The sequence below is a fragment of the Enhydra lutris genome, unplaced genomic scaffold (genome assembly GCF_002288905.1).
Source record: "Enhydra lutris kenyoni isolate GAN:26980312 unplaced genomic scaffold, ASM228890v2 scaffoldscaffold28, whole genome shotgun sequence".
In the NCBI taxonomy this organism is placed as follows: domain Eukaryota; kingdom Metazoa; phylum Chordata; class Mammalia; order Carnivora; family Mustelidae; genus Enhydra; species Enhydra lutris.
In genome coordinates, this window is record NW_019154112.1 from 3,545,667 (window position 1) to 3,560,523 (window position 14,857).

The following is a 14,857-nucleotide window of genomic DNA, read 5'->3' on the forward strand; positions in this document are numbered from 1 at the left end:
TTTGCTTTGCCAAGATGGCTGTACTTATGTCAGGGCTAGACTCGAGGTGGGTACAGCCTTGTTTTTCTTGGCCTTCACACCTGGAGCTGGTTTCTGGGACTTGTTTTTAAGTCCCTTGGGGGAAGGGGAGCAGGGACAGTTTAAGGGTTAAACAACAAAGTTATTGTTTAACTTCAATGGAAGCCTCTGGCTAAAATAGAAATATAAAATAGGTCCTTACATCATTCCTCCACAAATACAGTGCCTTCTTAGGATCTGATTGACCCAGCTTCAGCGACCCTGCAGCACCTGTCCTCCCTATGGCTCCCTCTGCTCTGTCCTTGACCTGGAAGCCCCAGTGTGACTGCAGGACCCCATCTTTCTTCTCTCCTGGTCCCCTTCTGTACAGCCCTTCCTGCCTCCCTTGCATGGGAACTCACCTTCTGCTCACATGTCTTCATAAGCTTTTCTCAAATAAACATGGAGTGAAAATCATCTACTTCACATAGTTTCAAGGAAAAGGAGTATTTTAAAAAAAAAGAGACAAAGGGAGGATCACATTATAATCATGGTTTTCATTTATATTTCTGAATTTTAGTTACCTATGAATCTGAAGATTTCCTTGCTTCCTGCCCTGGTTTTTTTTTGGTGTTTTGTTTTGTTTTGTGGGGGGCGGGGAGGGTTTCTGCATTCTGTAATTCAGCATGCTTTTCTGAAGTGAAGGAAACCCTTGATGACCCATATCGTGACAGTGTTCTATGTCTCAGTGTTCTCAAACACAAACACACAAGTTTCTTCACACCATGAGATGTAAAAGAGGACAACAAATATAAGAAACGCAGGTTCCGGTTCAAAATGGTGACATGGGGAGATCCTAAACTCACTTCTTCCCACAGACACACTGAGTCTGTAGCTATAGGTGCAGCATTTTCCTCTGAAAAGAAAAAAAAAAAAAAAAAACTTAAAAAACTGGCAGACCCCTTTATACAGGTCAAAGAGGGGGAAGACCCATGGAAGCAGGTAGGAAAGGATAAGACACAGTTTCACCATAAACCCCATGGCCCAGGCAGCCTCAGCAAGAGAGAACTCAGAATCCAAAGTTTTTCTCTGAGGACTAAAGGGCTTATACCCCACATCAGGCACCCCAACTTTTAAGACCAGCACCTGAGAGACAAACCCCCAAAGCATCTGGTTTTGAAGACTGATGGGGCTGTGGCAAACTCTGTGTCTGAGGGTGAAAGAGGGATGGCAAATTATCCTCCAAACTGAGAAGACACTGAGAGACCAGGAAAATGAGGCACGTGACTCCATACAGTTCATGCAGGTTTTATTCAGGTAACTTACTGAGGGGGGATCGGGTGGGCAACGATCCAGGTGCTGTGCAGCTATTGTCTGCTAAGTCTGGATCTTACCCCACAGATTTTACAGAGCTAGAGGTGGTGCAGAGGGCTCTGTGGTAAGGTCAAAATGTCCTAACCTTTAGCAGCCCTCTGGTGGCAACTGTGTGCCAGAAAAGGGAGGGGGGTAGTGACTATGTTAACTTTACAAGAAGATATCTAAGCAACTTTACAGAAGAGCAGAGCAAGCCTTCCCCGCATTCCTGTCAGAGTATACACTAACCTCCAAGGCCTGAACTCTCAACCCCAAGAGGGGCCATGAGAGGAGAAACAAGATGGAGGGCCACAGAAGGGATCAGTGTTGTCAGCAGTCCTACAGAAGGAACAGCTCTTAAAGGGCCCATGCAGACTCATCTGCCCCAGGATCCAGCACAATGCCCTGACTTTATGTGAAAGAGACTCATTTTAATATTAAGTTTTGGTCTGAGGGACAGGTGCCTGCTGGAACACTCCCTGAGTACCGATGCTTGTGAACACCATCTTTCTACACTCCCTCTGCCTTGCTAAAAAGCCAGCAGGTGCAGTCTTTTTTTATTCCCCTTTTCTTTTCTTTCTTTTTTTTGGGGGGGAGGGGGCCTTTTTTCTTTTCTTCTTGTTTTCTTATCATTTTTTTCCTTATCATTTCTTTTCTCATGGGATGTCTCATCCTTGCACTCCTCTCCACTTTGCTTTTACCAATGTGCTATCACCATAGCACACCATCATTGTGCTATCCTTCTGCTATGTTCTACAGTACTAATATCTCCCAAAGGAGAGTTTCTACATATGCATGGTGACCTGGTTTTTGCAGCTGCCACCCAAAAAGTTGCCCCTTAATCACCTGACTCCAAGGGCAGTGGGATTTGTGTCTCAGGTTTGCATAGGACCAAGAGACAGTTCTTGGCAGACTAATGCTCCCAGACCCTGCATAGATAGCAGACTGAAACACATCCCCCCTGCCCCCACCCCACTTTCTGACAAAGAGGCCTATTTGCTTGGCTGTAAATTTGGCCTGAGGGTTTGGCACACTTATACAGTGATACAGAGGTATTCTCAGGGAACAGAGATCAGTTGTTGCAATCTTTGTGCTCTCCCTTCACCTCATTATAGCTCACCAGTATCTTACAAAAAGAAGCTTTTGCCCTTCTTTGGTACCCTGCTTTTTGTCGCTGCCACCAGGGGAAAACTCTACATCACCTGGCTCTGGTGGCTAGCTGGTCTTAAGCTTGCAGCTATGACAGAACTGTAACCAACAAAGAAAGGGTTCTCAAATAGCTCCCACCCTCAAGAAATAGCAAGAAGTGACAGACACAGGAGCTTAATTATTCTGCAAAACAGGACTATAAGCTTATCACTATAGCTGTAAACTGAAGAGAAGATATCTAATTAAACACACATCTAAGGGCTAACTGTAAACCTTTCTTGAGATCTCAAAAGGCAGGCATTACCCTTGTGCTCTCCTTCTCACCTCCAGATAGCCTGAGGGATCTGGGGACACTGGGGCTTGCACTTGCATGCACAGGACTGTATACATTTGCATTCTATACAAGCTGCTGTCTAAGAAGCTGGCTTCCAATCAACCTGAATCTAGGTGCTATGAGATCCTCCCCTTGTGGAGGTCTTGATACACCTTCAACTATTGGGAGTTATTAAAATAAAACAGTCTGTGTGGACAATCACAACGATTTGAAAGACAACCAAGAGCGAGGGCAGAGTTGAACAATGAGGTTTACTTCTACACAAGGCCAACCCTTCAAGACCGGGGTAGGAGGCTCTTTCATCTAATGCATAGAAACCAACACAGAGAGTCAAGCAAAATGAAGAAACACAGGAATGTGTTGCAAACAAAACAAAAAGATAAGAGAAAAACTTATTGAAATTGACATAAGTAATTTACCTGAAGAACAATACAAAGTAATAATTACAATGATACTCACTGAACTCAGGAGAAGAATGGCTGAACACAGTGAGAATATCAACAAAGAAATATAAAATATAAAAGAGTTCCAAACAGAAGTCACAGAACTGAAGAATATAATAACTGAAATTAAAAAAAAATACACTAAAGGGGTTCAACAGCAGACTAGATGGAGCAGAAGAAAGGATGAATGAGCAAAAAGGCATGACAGAGAAACTCACCCAATGAGAGGAGAAGGAGGAGAAAAAGATAGAAAGAAAAAGAAAGGAAAGGAAGAAAGAAAGAAAAGGGAAAGGAAAGTTAAAGGATTTGTGGAACAACAATGAGGACGCTAACTTTCACCTTATAGGAATCCCAGAAGAAGAGAGAGAAAGGGACAGAAAACTTATCTGTAGAAATAATGGCTGAAAACTTCTCTAATCTGAGAAAGGAAACAGATATCCAGATCCAGAATGCCCAGACAGTTCCAAATAAGATAAACCCAAACAGCCCCACACCAAGATACAATATAATTAAATATCAAAAGTTAAAAACAAAAAGAGAATCTTAAATGCAACAAAAAATAAAATAAAATTAAAAGCTTGTTACCTTCAAGGAAACCTTCATAAAATTATCAGCAGATTTTTCAGTAGAAACTTTAAAGAGGGAGTGGAGCAATATATTCAGAGTGTCATAAGAAAAAGGATTTCCAACCAAGAATACTCAGCAAAGTTATTATTTAGAATTGAAAGAAAAAAAGGAGCACTCTTAGTAATAAGAAAACATGAAAATATAAATTTCACTGGTAAAAGTAAATATATATTAATAGCAGTGGATTAATACACAGCTTATGAAGCTAAAATAAAGATTAGAAGACACAAGTAGTAAAAATACCTGTAACTATAATAATTAGTTAAGGGTTGCCTAAGATAAAAAAGTAATATCAGAAACATGAAACATGGAGGAAGTGTAAAATTTAGAACTTTAGTTCAAAGTTATGAACTTAAAATACAGAGTTTAAGTTGTTATAGGTAAGCCCCATAGTAACCACCAAGCAAAGACCTATAATAGGTACACAAAGATAATGAAAAAAATCTAAGCATACAACTAAAGAAGTCTAAAACCCACAAAGGAAGAGAGCAAGAGAAGGAGAAAGGAACAAAGGAATTACAAAGCATCCAGGAATCAACAAAATGACAATAAATACATACCTATAAATAATTACTTTAAATGTAAGTGGACTAAATTCTCCAAAGATGTAATGGCTAAATAGATAAAAATATAAGACCTATCTACATGCTGCCTACAAGAGACTTGCTTCAGATGTAAGTACACACACATATTGAAAATGGAGGGATGGAAAAAGATATTCCATGAAGATAGAAATCAAAAGAAAGCTGGGGAAACTATACTTAAATTGACAAAATAGACTTTAAAACAAAGATTGTAACAAGAGGCAAAGAAGGACATTACATGATGATAAAAGGATATAATATTTATTAAGTATTTATATATCCTACATAGGAGCACCTAAATATATAAAGCAAATATTAACAGATCTAAAGAAAGAAATATATAACAATACAATAATGGTAGAGGATTTAATATCCCACTTTCATCAATGGATAGAACATTCAGACAGAAAACGAATAAAGAAACTACGACCTTAAATGACCGCATTAGGATCTATCAGATATATACAAAACTTTCCATCCAAAAGCAACAGAATACACATTCTCCTCAAGGTCACTTGGAACATTCCTCAAGACATATCATGTGTGATGCCACAAAAACAAGCCTTAATAAACTTAAGAAGAATAAAATCATATCCAGCATCTTTTCCCACCACAATGATATGAATCCAGAAATCAATTATAAGATGAAACTGGAAAGAACATGGTCAAGATTAACATTTTTGAAATTAGTATCAACAATAGCACTGAAGGAAAAAAAATGTTGGAAATGTTGACAGTCAAAAGAATTTAGTGTTTAACTCCTGTTCTGGAAGGAAAATAAACTAACTGCCATGACAGAATCAACTGCCTATAGAACTGATTCTTGTTGTGCTTCTGTGTTTTTCATTACTTAGAATTTGTATCAGCAATAAGGTCCTTATTTCTGGAGAAGCTTAAAATTTTTAATAGTCTCTATGTTATTTTCTTCTTTGATTATTAGAAAGCATGTTTTCTCTGGCTAATAATGTAGCCATGGTTTAGATATTTTTTTTATTTTGTGGCCCCTTTGTTATTTAAACAACTGACTTCTCTGAAAACTTTTTCTTTAAGATAAGTTCCCAAATTCTGACATAGAAATTCTGACCTGGAGGGAGGAAGAAAGATGGTGGAGGAGTAAGAGACCAAAATATCATTAGGTCCCAGGCACTCAGCTAGATAGTTATCAAACCATTCCAAAAACCTGCAAACTCAACAGGAGATAGAGGAGAAGAAGAGCAGCAATTCTAGGAACAGAAAATCGACAACTTTCTGGAAGGTAGGACATGCGGAGAAGTGAATCCAAAGTGATGGGAAGATAGACCGTGGGGGGAGGGGCCAGATCCCAGCAAGTGGTGGAGCAGCAGAGCACAAAATTGAAACTTTTAGAAGTCTGCTCTATGGAGGGACATTGCTCCAGAGGCTAAGCAGGGGTGGAGCCCTCTTGGAGACAGTGTGGTCTCAGGACCTGTGGGATCACAGAAAGACCAAGGAGCTGAGTGTGGCAAAGCTGCCAGGTATAGGAGCGGGGAAGCCAGCTACAGAGATGGAGCCAAGGAGGGGTTCTCAGTTCCAGGTTACCTTAAACTGTGATCAGAGGCACAGTCAGACCACTGCTCTTTGAGCAGGGACCCCACAAGTGACAGATCTGGGGAGACTCCCTCCTTCCTCTTCCAGGAGGAGTGGCAGGGGAGTGCACTGGCAGGAATCTGCTGGGTTTGGAGACTCCAAACATGGACATGCACCAGAGATAGAAATGCTCAGTCATAGGCCCGATGAGCACGGAGCATGGCCAGAGACCAGGGAGATGGGAGGGATTGACTGCTTTTCTCTGAGCGCGCACTGAGGAATGAGGCCCTGAGCTCTCAGCTCCTCTGGGCCAGAGATTGGGAGGTGACCATTTTCATTCCCGTCATCCAGAGCTCTACAGAAAGCATTCAGGGAACGAAAGCTACTGAGAGGAACCCGAGCAAATTGCCTAGCCTGGTCCCTGGCAAGTGTGGTGCAATTCCTCCTTGGACAATAATATATGAGAATCACTGCAAGAAGTTCCTCCCCTAGAAGATCAGCAAGAACATCCAGCCAAGACTAAGTTCACCAATCAAGGAGAACTGCAGATCTCCAGAGCCAGGGAAAAGCAACACAGAATTCATGCCTTTTTTCCCATGATTCTATAGTCTTGCAAAGTTAAATATTTTTAATTTTATTTTTTCTTAATCAATTTTTTTAACTTTTCCTCTTTCCTCATTTAATGGTTTTAACTATTTTACTGATACCTTTTTTAAAAAATCTTTTTAAATTTTCATTGTTATAATCATATTTTATCCTTTCATTGTATTTAACCTTATTTTTTGTTTAAATATAGGTTTCTTTTCTTTAAGACTTTGGGATACAATTTCTTCTTTTGGAGGGGTTTAGTTTTGTTTGTTTGTTTATTTATTTATTTATTTATTTTTAAATTTTATTTTTTCAGTGTTCTGAGATTCATTGTTTATGTGCCACACCCAGTGCTCCATGCAATATGTGCCCTCCTTAATACCCACCACCAGGCCCTTCCAAACCCCTATCCCCTCCCCTCCAAAACCCTCAGCTTGTTTCCCAGAATATGCAGTCTCTCATGGTTCATCTCCCCCCTCCAATTTCCCACAACTCACTTCTCCTCTCCTTCACCCAATGTCCTCTGTGTTATTCCTTATGCTCCATAAGTAAGTGAAACCATATGATAATTGACTCTCTCTGCTTGACTTATTTCACTCAGCATAATCTCCTCCTACTAGATCAAAATATGCCCTAAACCTAGCACATGGCTTTGTTCTAGTCTCCAGCCTGATCACATTCTCTCTTTTTTCCCCTTTTACAACTAACTTATCTTATCAATTCCTTTTTTAGAACCTTTTTAAATTTTCATCTTTACAGTCATATTCCATCCCTTCATGGTATTTATCCTTGTGCTCACTTCAGCAGCACATATACTAACATTGTGTTTATCCTTATTTTTGTATATATATAAGTTTTTCTTTCTTTAAAAGTTTGGGAGGCAGTTTCTTCTAAGAGACCAGTATACACCCAAAATCAAGTGGGTGGCTCTGTTGTATTCACCAGTCTAATATATATTTTGGGTGGGGGGGGGTTTCACCCTTTCTTCTACCCCCAGTTTTGGGTCTCTTCTAATTTCTTTACCATATATTTTTCTGGGGTCTTTGCCACCCTTTTAGTATTTTCTTTTCTCATTCATCTATTCTTATCTGGATAAAATGACAAGATGGAAAACCTCACAACAACAACAAAAAGAACAAGAGGTAGTACCAACGGCTAGGGACCTAATCAATACAGACATTGGTAATATGTCAGAACTAGAGTTCAAAATGATGATTTTCAAGCTGCTATCTGGGCTCAAAAAAGGCATGGAAGATATTAGAGAATCCCTTTCCGATGAAATAAAATCCCTTTCTGGAGAAGTAAAAGAACTAAATCTAACCAAGTTGAAATTAAAAAAGTTATTAATGACATGCAATAAAAACTGGAGGCTCTTACCACAGGATAAATGAGGCAGAAGAGAGAATTAGTGATATAGAAGACCAAATTTTGGAGAATAAAGAAGCTGAGCAAGAGAGACAAACAACTACTGGACCATGAGGAGAGAATTTGAGAGATAAGTGATACCATAAGATAAAACAATATTAGAATAATTGGGATCCCAAAAGAAGACAAAGGGTGGGGCAGAAGGTATATTGGAACAAATTATCGTAGAGAATTTCTCTAATATGGCAAAGGGAACAAGCATCAGAATCCTGGAGGCACAGAGAAACCCTCTCAAAATCAATAAAAATAGGTCAACACCCCCATCATCTAATAGTAAAACTTACAAGTCTTAGTGACAAAGAGAAAATCCTGAAAGCAGTTCAGGACAAGAGACCTGTAAGATACAATGGTGGAAATACTAGATTGGCAGCAGACTTATTGACAGAGAGCTGGCAGGCCAGAAAGGACTGTCAGGATATATTCAGAGCACTAAATGAGAAAAGTATGCAGCCAAGAATACTATATCCAGCTAGGCTGTCATTGAAAAAAAGAAGGAAAGATAAAAAGCTTCCAGGACAAACAAAAATTAAAACAATTTGCAAACACCAAAAACCAGTCCTACAGGAAATATTGAAAGGGGTCCTCTAAGCAAAGAGAGAATCTAAAAGTAATAGACCAGAAACAAACAGAGACAATATACAATAACAGTCACATTACAGGCAATACAAGGGCACTAAATCCATATCTTTCATTAGTTACCCTGAATGTAAATGGGCTAAGTGCCACAATCAAAAGACACAGGGTATCAGAATGGAAAGAAAAAAAAATCCATCAATGTGCTGTCTACAAGAAACTCATTTTAGATGAAAAGACACCTCTAGATTTAAAGTGAGGGGATGGAAAACAACTTGCCATGCTAATAGGCATCAAAAGAAAACTGGGGTGGCCATCGTTGTATCAGATAAATTAGATCTTAAGCCAAGGACTATAATAAGAGATGAGGAAGGACACTATATCATACTCAAAAGGTCTGTCCAACAAGAAGATCTAACAATTTTAAATATCTATGCCTCTAACATGGGAGCAGCCAATTATATAAACCAATTAATAACAAAATCAAAGAAACACATGGACAATAATACAATAAGAGTACGGGACATTAATACCTCCCTTCATTGAAATGGACAGATCATCTAAGCAAGAGATCAACAAGGAAATAAAGGGCTTAAATGACATACTGGACCAGATGGACACCACAGATATATTCAGGACATTCCTTCCCAAAGAACAGAATACACATTCTTCTCTAGTGCACATGGAACATTCTCCAGAATAGATCACACACTTGGTCACAAATCAGGTCTCAACTAGCACCAAAAGTCTGGGATCATCCCTACAAATTTTCAGACCAAAATGCTCTGAAGCTAGAACTCAATCACAATAGGAAAGTTGGAAAGAATTCAAATACATGGAGGTTAAAGAACATCCTACTAAGGAATGAATGGGTTAACCAGGAAATTAAAGAAGAATTGAAAAAATTCATGGACACAAATGAAAATGAAAACACAACTGTTCAAAATCTTTGGGACACAGCAAAGGCGGTCCTGAGAGGAAAGTATATAGTGATACAATGCTTTCTCAAGAAACAAGAAAGTTCTCAAGTATACAACCTAACTTTACTTAAAGGAATTAGAGAAAGAACACCAAAGAAAATCTAAAACCAGCAGGAGAACAGAAATAATAATGATCAGGGCAGAAATCAATGAAATAGAAACCAAAAGAATGGTAGAACAAATCAACAAAACTAGGAGCTGGTTCATTGAAAGAATTAACAAGATTGATAAGGCCCTGGCCAGACATATCAAAAAGAAAAGAGAAAGGACCCAAATTAACAAAATCATGAATGAAGAAGAGAGATCACAACAAACACCAAAGAAATACAATTATAAGAACATTTTATGAGCAACTATATGCCAGCAAATTGACAATCTAGAAGAAATGGATGTATTCCTAGAGACATATAAACTACCAAAACTGAACCAGAAAGAAATAGAAAACCTGAACAGACCCATACCAGTAAGGAGATTGAAGCAGTCATCAAAAATCGCCCAACAAACAAGAGCCCAGGGCCAGACAGCTTCTCAGGGGAATTCTACCAAACATTTAAGGAGGAATTAATATCTATTCTGAAACTGTCCCAAAAACTAGAAATGGAAGGAAAACGTCCAAACTCATTTTATGAGGCCAGCATTATCTTGATCCCAAAACCAGGCAAAGACCCCATCAAAAAGGAGAATTACAGCTAATATCCTTGATGAGCATGGATGCAAAAATTCTCACCAAAATACTAGCCAAAAGGATCCAACAGCACATTAAAAGGATTATTCACCACTACCAAGTGGGATTTATTCCTGGGCTGCAAGGTTAGTTCAACACCCACAAATCAATCAATGTGATACATTAATAAAAGAATGAACAAGAACCATTGATACTCTCAATAGATGCTGAAAAAGCATTTGACAAAGTACAGCATCCTTTCTTGATCAAAACTCTTCAAAGTATAGGGTTAGTGGGTACATACCTCAATATCATCAAAGCTATCTATGAAAAACCCACAGAGAATATCATTCTCAATGGGGAGAAACTGAGAGCTTTTCCCCTAAGGTCAAGAACACATGACAGGGATGTCCACAATCACCACTGCTATTCAACATAGTACTAGAAGTCCTAGCCTCAGCAATCAGACAACAAAAAGAAATTAAAGCATCCAAATCAACAAAGAAGAAGTCAAACTCTCACTCTTTGCAGATGATATGGTCCTTTATGTGGAAAATCCAAAGATTCCACTCCAAAACTGCTAGAATTCATACAGGAATTCAGGAAATTGTCAGGGTATAAAATCAATGCACAGAAATCAGTTGCATTTCTCTACACCAACAACAAGACAGAAGAAAGAGAAATTAAGGAGTCTATCCCATTTACAATTGCACCCAAAACCATAAGATACCCAGGAATGAACCTAACCAAAGAGGCAAAGGATCTGTACTCAGAAAACTATAGAACACTCATGAAAGGAATTGAGGAAGACACAAAGAAATGGAAAAATGTTCCATGCTCATGGATTGGAAGAACAAATATCGTGAAAATGTCTATGCTACCTAAAGCAATCTACACATTTAATGCAATTCCTATCAAAATACCATCAATTTTTTTCAAAGAAATGGAACAAATAATCCTAAAATTTATATGGAACCAAAAAAGACCCTGAATAGCCAGAAAAATGTTGAAAAAGAAAGCCAAATTTGGTAGCATCACAATTCCAGACTTCAAGCTCTATTACAAAGCTGTCATCATCAGGACAGTATGGTACTGGCACAAAAACAGACACATACATCAATGGAACAGAATAGAGAGCCCAGAAATGGACCCTCAATTCTATGGTCAACTAATCTTTGACAAAGCAGGAAAGAATGTCCAGTGGAAAAGTCAGTCTCTTCAACAAATGGTGTTGGGAAAATTGGAGAGCCACATGTAGAAAAATGAAACTGGACCATTTCCTTACAGCGCACACAAAAATAGACTCCAAATGGATGAAAGACCTCAGTGTGAGACAGGAATCCATCCAAATCCTTGAGGAGAACACAGGCAGCAACCTCTTTGACCTCAGCCTCAGCAACTTCTTCCTAGAAACATTGCCAAGGCAAGGGAAGAAAGGGCAAAAATGATCTTCATCAAGATCAAAAGCTTTTGCACAGCAAAGGAAACAGTTAACAAAACCAGAAGACAACTGACAGAATGGGAGAAGATATTTGCAAATGACATATCAGATAAAGGGCTAGTATCCAAAATCTATAAAGAGCTTAGCAAACTCAACACCCAAAGAACAAATAATCCAATCAAGAAATGGGCAGAGGACATGAACAGGCATTTCTGCAAAGAAGGCATCCAGATGGCCAACAGACACATGAAAAAGTGCTCCACATCACTCGGCATCAGGGAAATACAAATCAAAACCACACAGAGGTACCACCTCACAGCAGTCAGAATGGCTAAAATTAACAAGTCAGGAAATGACAGATGTTGGTGAGGATACACAGAAAGGGGAACCCTCCTACACTGTTGGTGGGAATGCAAGCTGGTGCAGGCACTCTGGAAAACAGCATGGAGGTTCCTCAAGAAAGTTGAAAGTAGAGATACCCTATGACCCAGCAATAGCACTACCGGGTATTTACCCTAAAGATACAAATGTAGTGATCCAAAGGGGCATGTGCACCCGAATGTTTATAGCAGCAATGTCCACAATAGCCAAACTATGCTACCTAAAGCAATCTACACATTTGTTGATGGACTAGATGTCCGTCAACAGGTGAATGGATAAAGAAGATGTGGTATATATATATACAATGGAATCAAACCATCAAAAGAAACGAAATCTTGCCATTTGCAACAACTTGGATGGAACTAGAGGGTATTATGCTGAGTGAAATAAGTCTGTCTGAGAAAGAAAATTATCATATGATCTCTCTGATATGAGGAATTTGAGAGGCAGTTCAGAGGGTTGTGGGGAGTAGGGAAGGAAAAAATGAAACAAGAAGGAAATGCACAGAGACAAACCATAGGAGACTCAATCTCACAAAACAAACTGAGGGCTGCTGGGGGTTGGGGAATAAGGATAGAGTGGTTGGATCATGGACATTGGGGAGGGTATGAGCAATGGTTAGTGCTGTGAAGTGTGCAAACCTGATGATTCACAGACCTGTAACCCTGGAGCAAATAATACATTATATGTTAATAAAAACATTTTTTAAAAAAAGAAAGAAATTATGACCTGTCAGGTTATCTTTTGCACCTAAGTCACCTTTAGCATTTCTAGATGGATGTATATAGCATGTTTTGCTCCAACTTGCTTGTGTAACCCAGGGAATGAACATATGACCAAAAATGGTTATTAGCAATAATCAGTGAGGCTCGTGTACTCTAATGTTCTCAAAATTGCTCTACAATATGAGAAGTTTGTTGCATCTATAAATTAATAATGAAGAATCAGAAAGAGAAATTAAGAAAACAATCCAATTTATAACTTCATTAAAAAAACATAGGAATAAATTTAAACCAAGGAGGAGAAAGACTTGCACATTAAAACTATAATAAATTAATAAAAGAAATTAAAGAAGACATAAATAAATGAAAAGATCTTCTGTGCTTATAGATTGGAAGAATTATTATTATTTTTTTAAGACTTTATTTCTTTATTTGAGAGAGAGACAGTGAGAGAGAGCATGAGAGGGGAGAAGGTCAGAGGGAGAAGATCAGAGGGAGAAGCAGACCCCCCGTGGAGCTGGGAGCCTCATGTGGGACTCTATTCCGGGATTCTGGATCACGACCTGAGCCGAAGGCAGTTGCTTAACCAACTGAGCCACCCATGCGCCCCTGGAAGAATTATTATTAAAATGTGTCAATTACCCAAAGCAATCTTAAGATTCGTCTCAATCCCCATACAAAATTCCAAAATTCTAATTCACAAAAATAGAGCAAAATTCCCAAAATTTGTAAGTAGCCTAAGTGAAAGCAGTTGTGAGAAAGAAAAACAGAGCTAAGGCATTAACACTTTGTTAGTAACCAAAACAGTAAGGTATTGTCATAAAACAGACACATAGATCAAAGGAACAGAATAGACAACCCAGAAATAAACCTATGTATATATGGTCAATTCATTTATGACAAAAGAGCCAAGAATATACAAAGGGAAAAGGACAGTTTTTTTAAAAAATGGTGCTGGAGAAACTGGACAGCCACATGCAAAAGAATGAAACTGAACACTCTCTTATGCCACACACAAAAATCTACTCAACCTTGATTAAAGACTTGAACATAATAACTGAAACCATAAAGTTCCTATGAAAACATGGTGGTAAGCTCTTTGACATTGGTCTTTGTGATGACTTTTTGGATTTGACACCAAAAGCAAAGGCAACAAAAGCTAAAATAAATGAGTAGGACTGCATCAAACCAAAAGCTTCTGCACGGCAAAGGAAATCATCAATAAAATGAAATGGCAACCTACTGAATGGGAGATATATTTAAAAATCATGTATGTGATAAGGAGATAATATTAAAAATATATAAAGAACTTGTTCAATTCAATAGTAAACAACAACAATAACAACAACCTGATTAAAAACAAGACATACAAATGGCCATCAAGTACATGAAAATGTGCTCAACATCACTGATCATTAGGGAAATGCAAATCAAAACCACAATGAGACATCACCTCACCCCTGTTAGAATAGCTATTATCAAAAGGACAAGAAATAACAAGTGTTGGTGAGGATGTAGAGAAAATGGAAGTCTTGTGCACTGTTGGTAAGAACTTAAATGAGTGCAGCCAGTGTGGGAAATGGTATTAGAGGTTCCTCAAAAAATTATAAATAAGGGGCACCTGGGTGGCTCAGTCAGTTAAGGGCAAAACTCTTGATTTTGGCTCAGGTCATGATCTCAGGGTAGTGAGATCAAGCCCTACATTGGACTTGGACTCTGTGCTCAACAGGAAGTCTGCTTGATATACTTTCCTTCTGCCTCTCCCCACTCCCTCCCTCCCTTCTTCTGTCCCTCCCTCTCTAAAATAATAAATCTTCAAAAATAAAAATAAAACTACCATATGATCCAGCAACTCCACTTCTGAGTATTTGTCCAAAGAAAATGAAAACATTAACTCAAAATATTGTAGGTACCCCCATATTTTATTGCAGCATTATTTTCAATAGGCAAGCTACGGAAACAACCTAAATTTCCATTGGCAGATGAATGGATAAAGAAAATGTAATATGTGGTATGTGGGTAGATATATATGTGTATATGTATACACATAT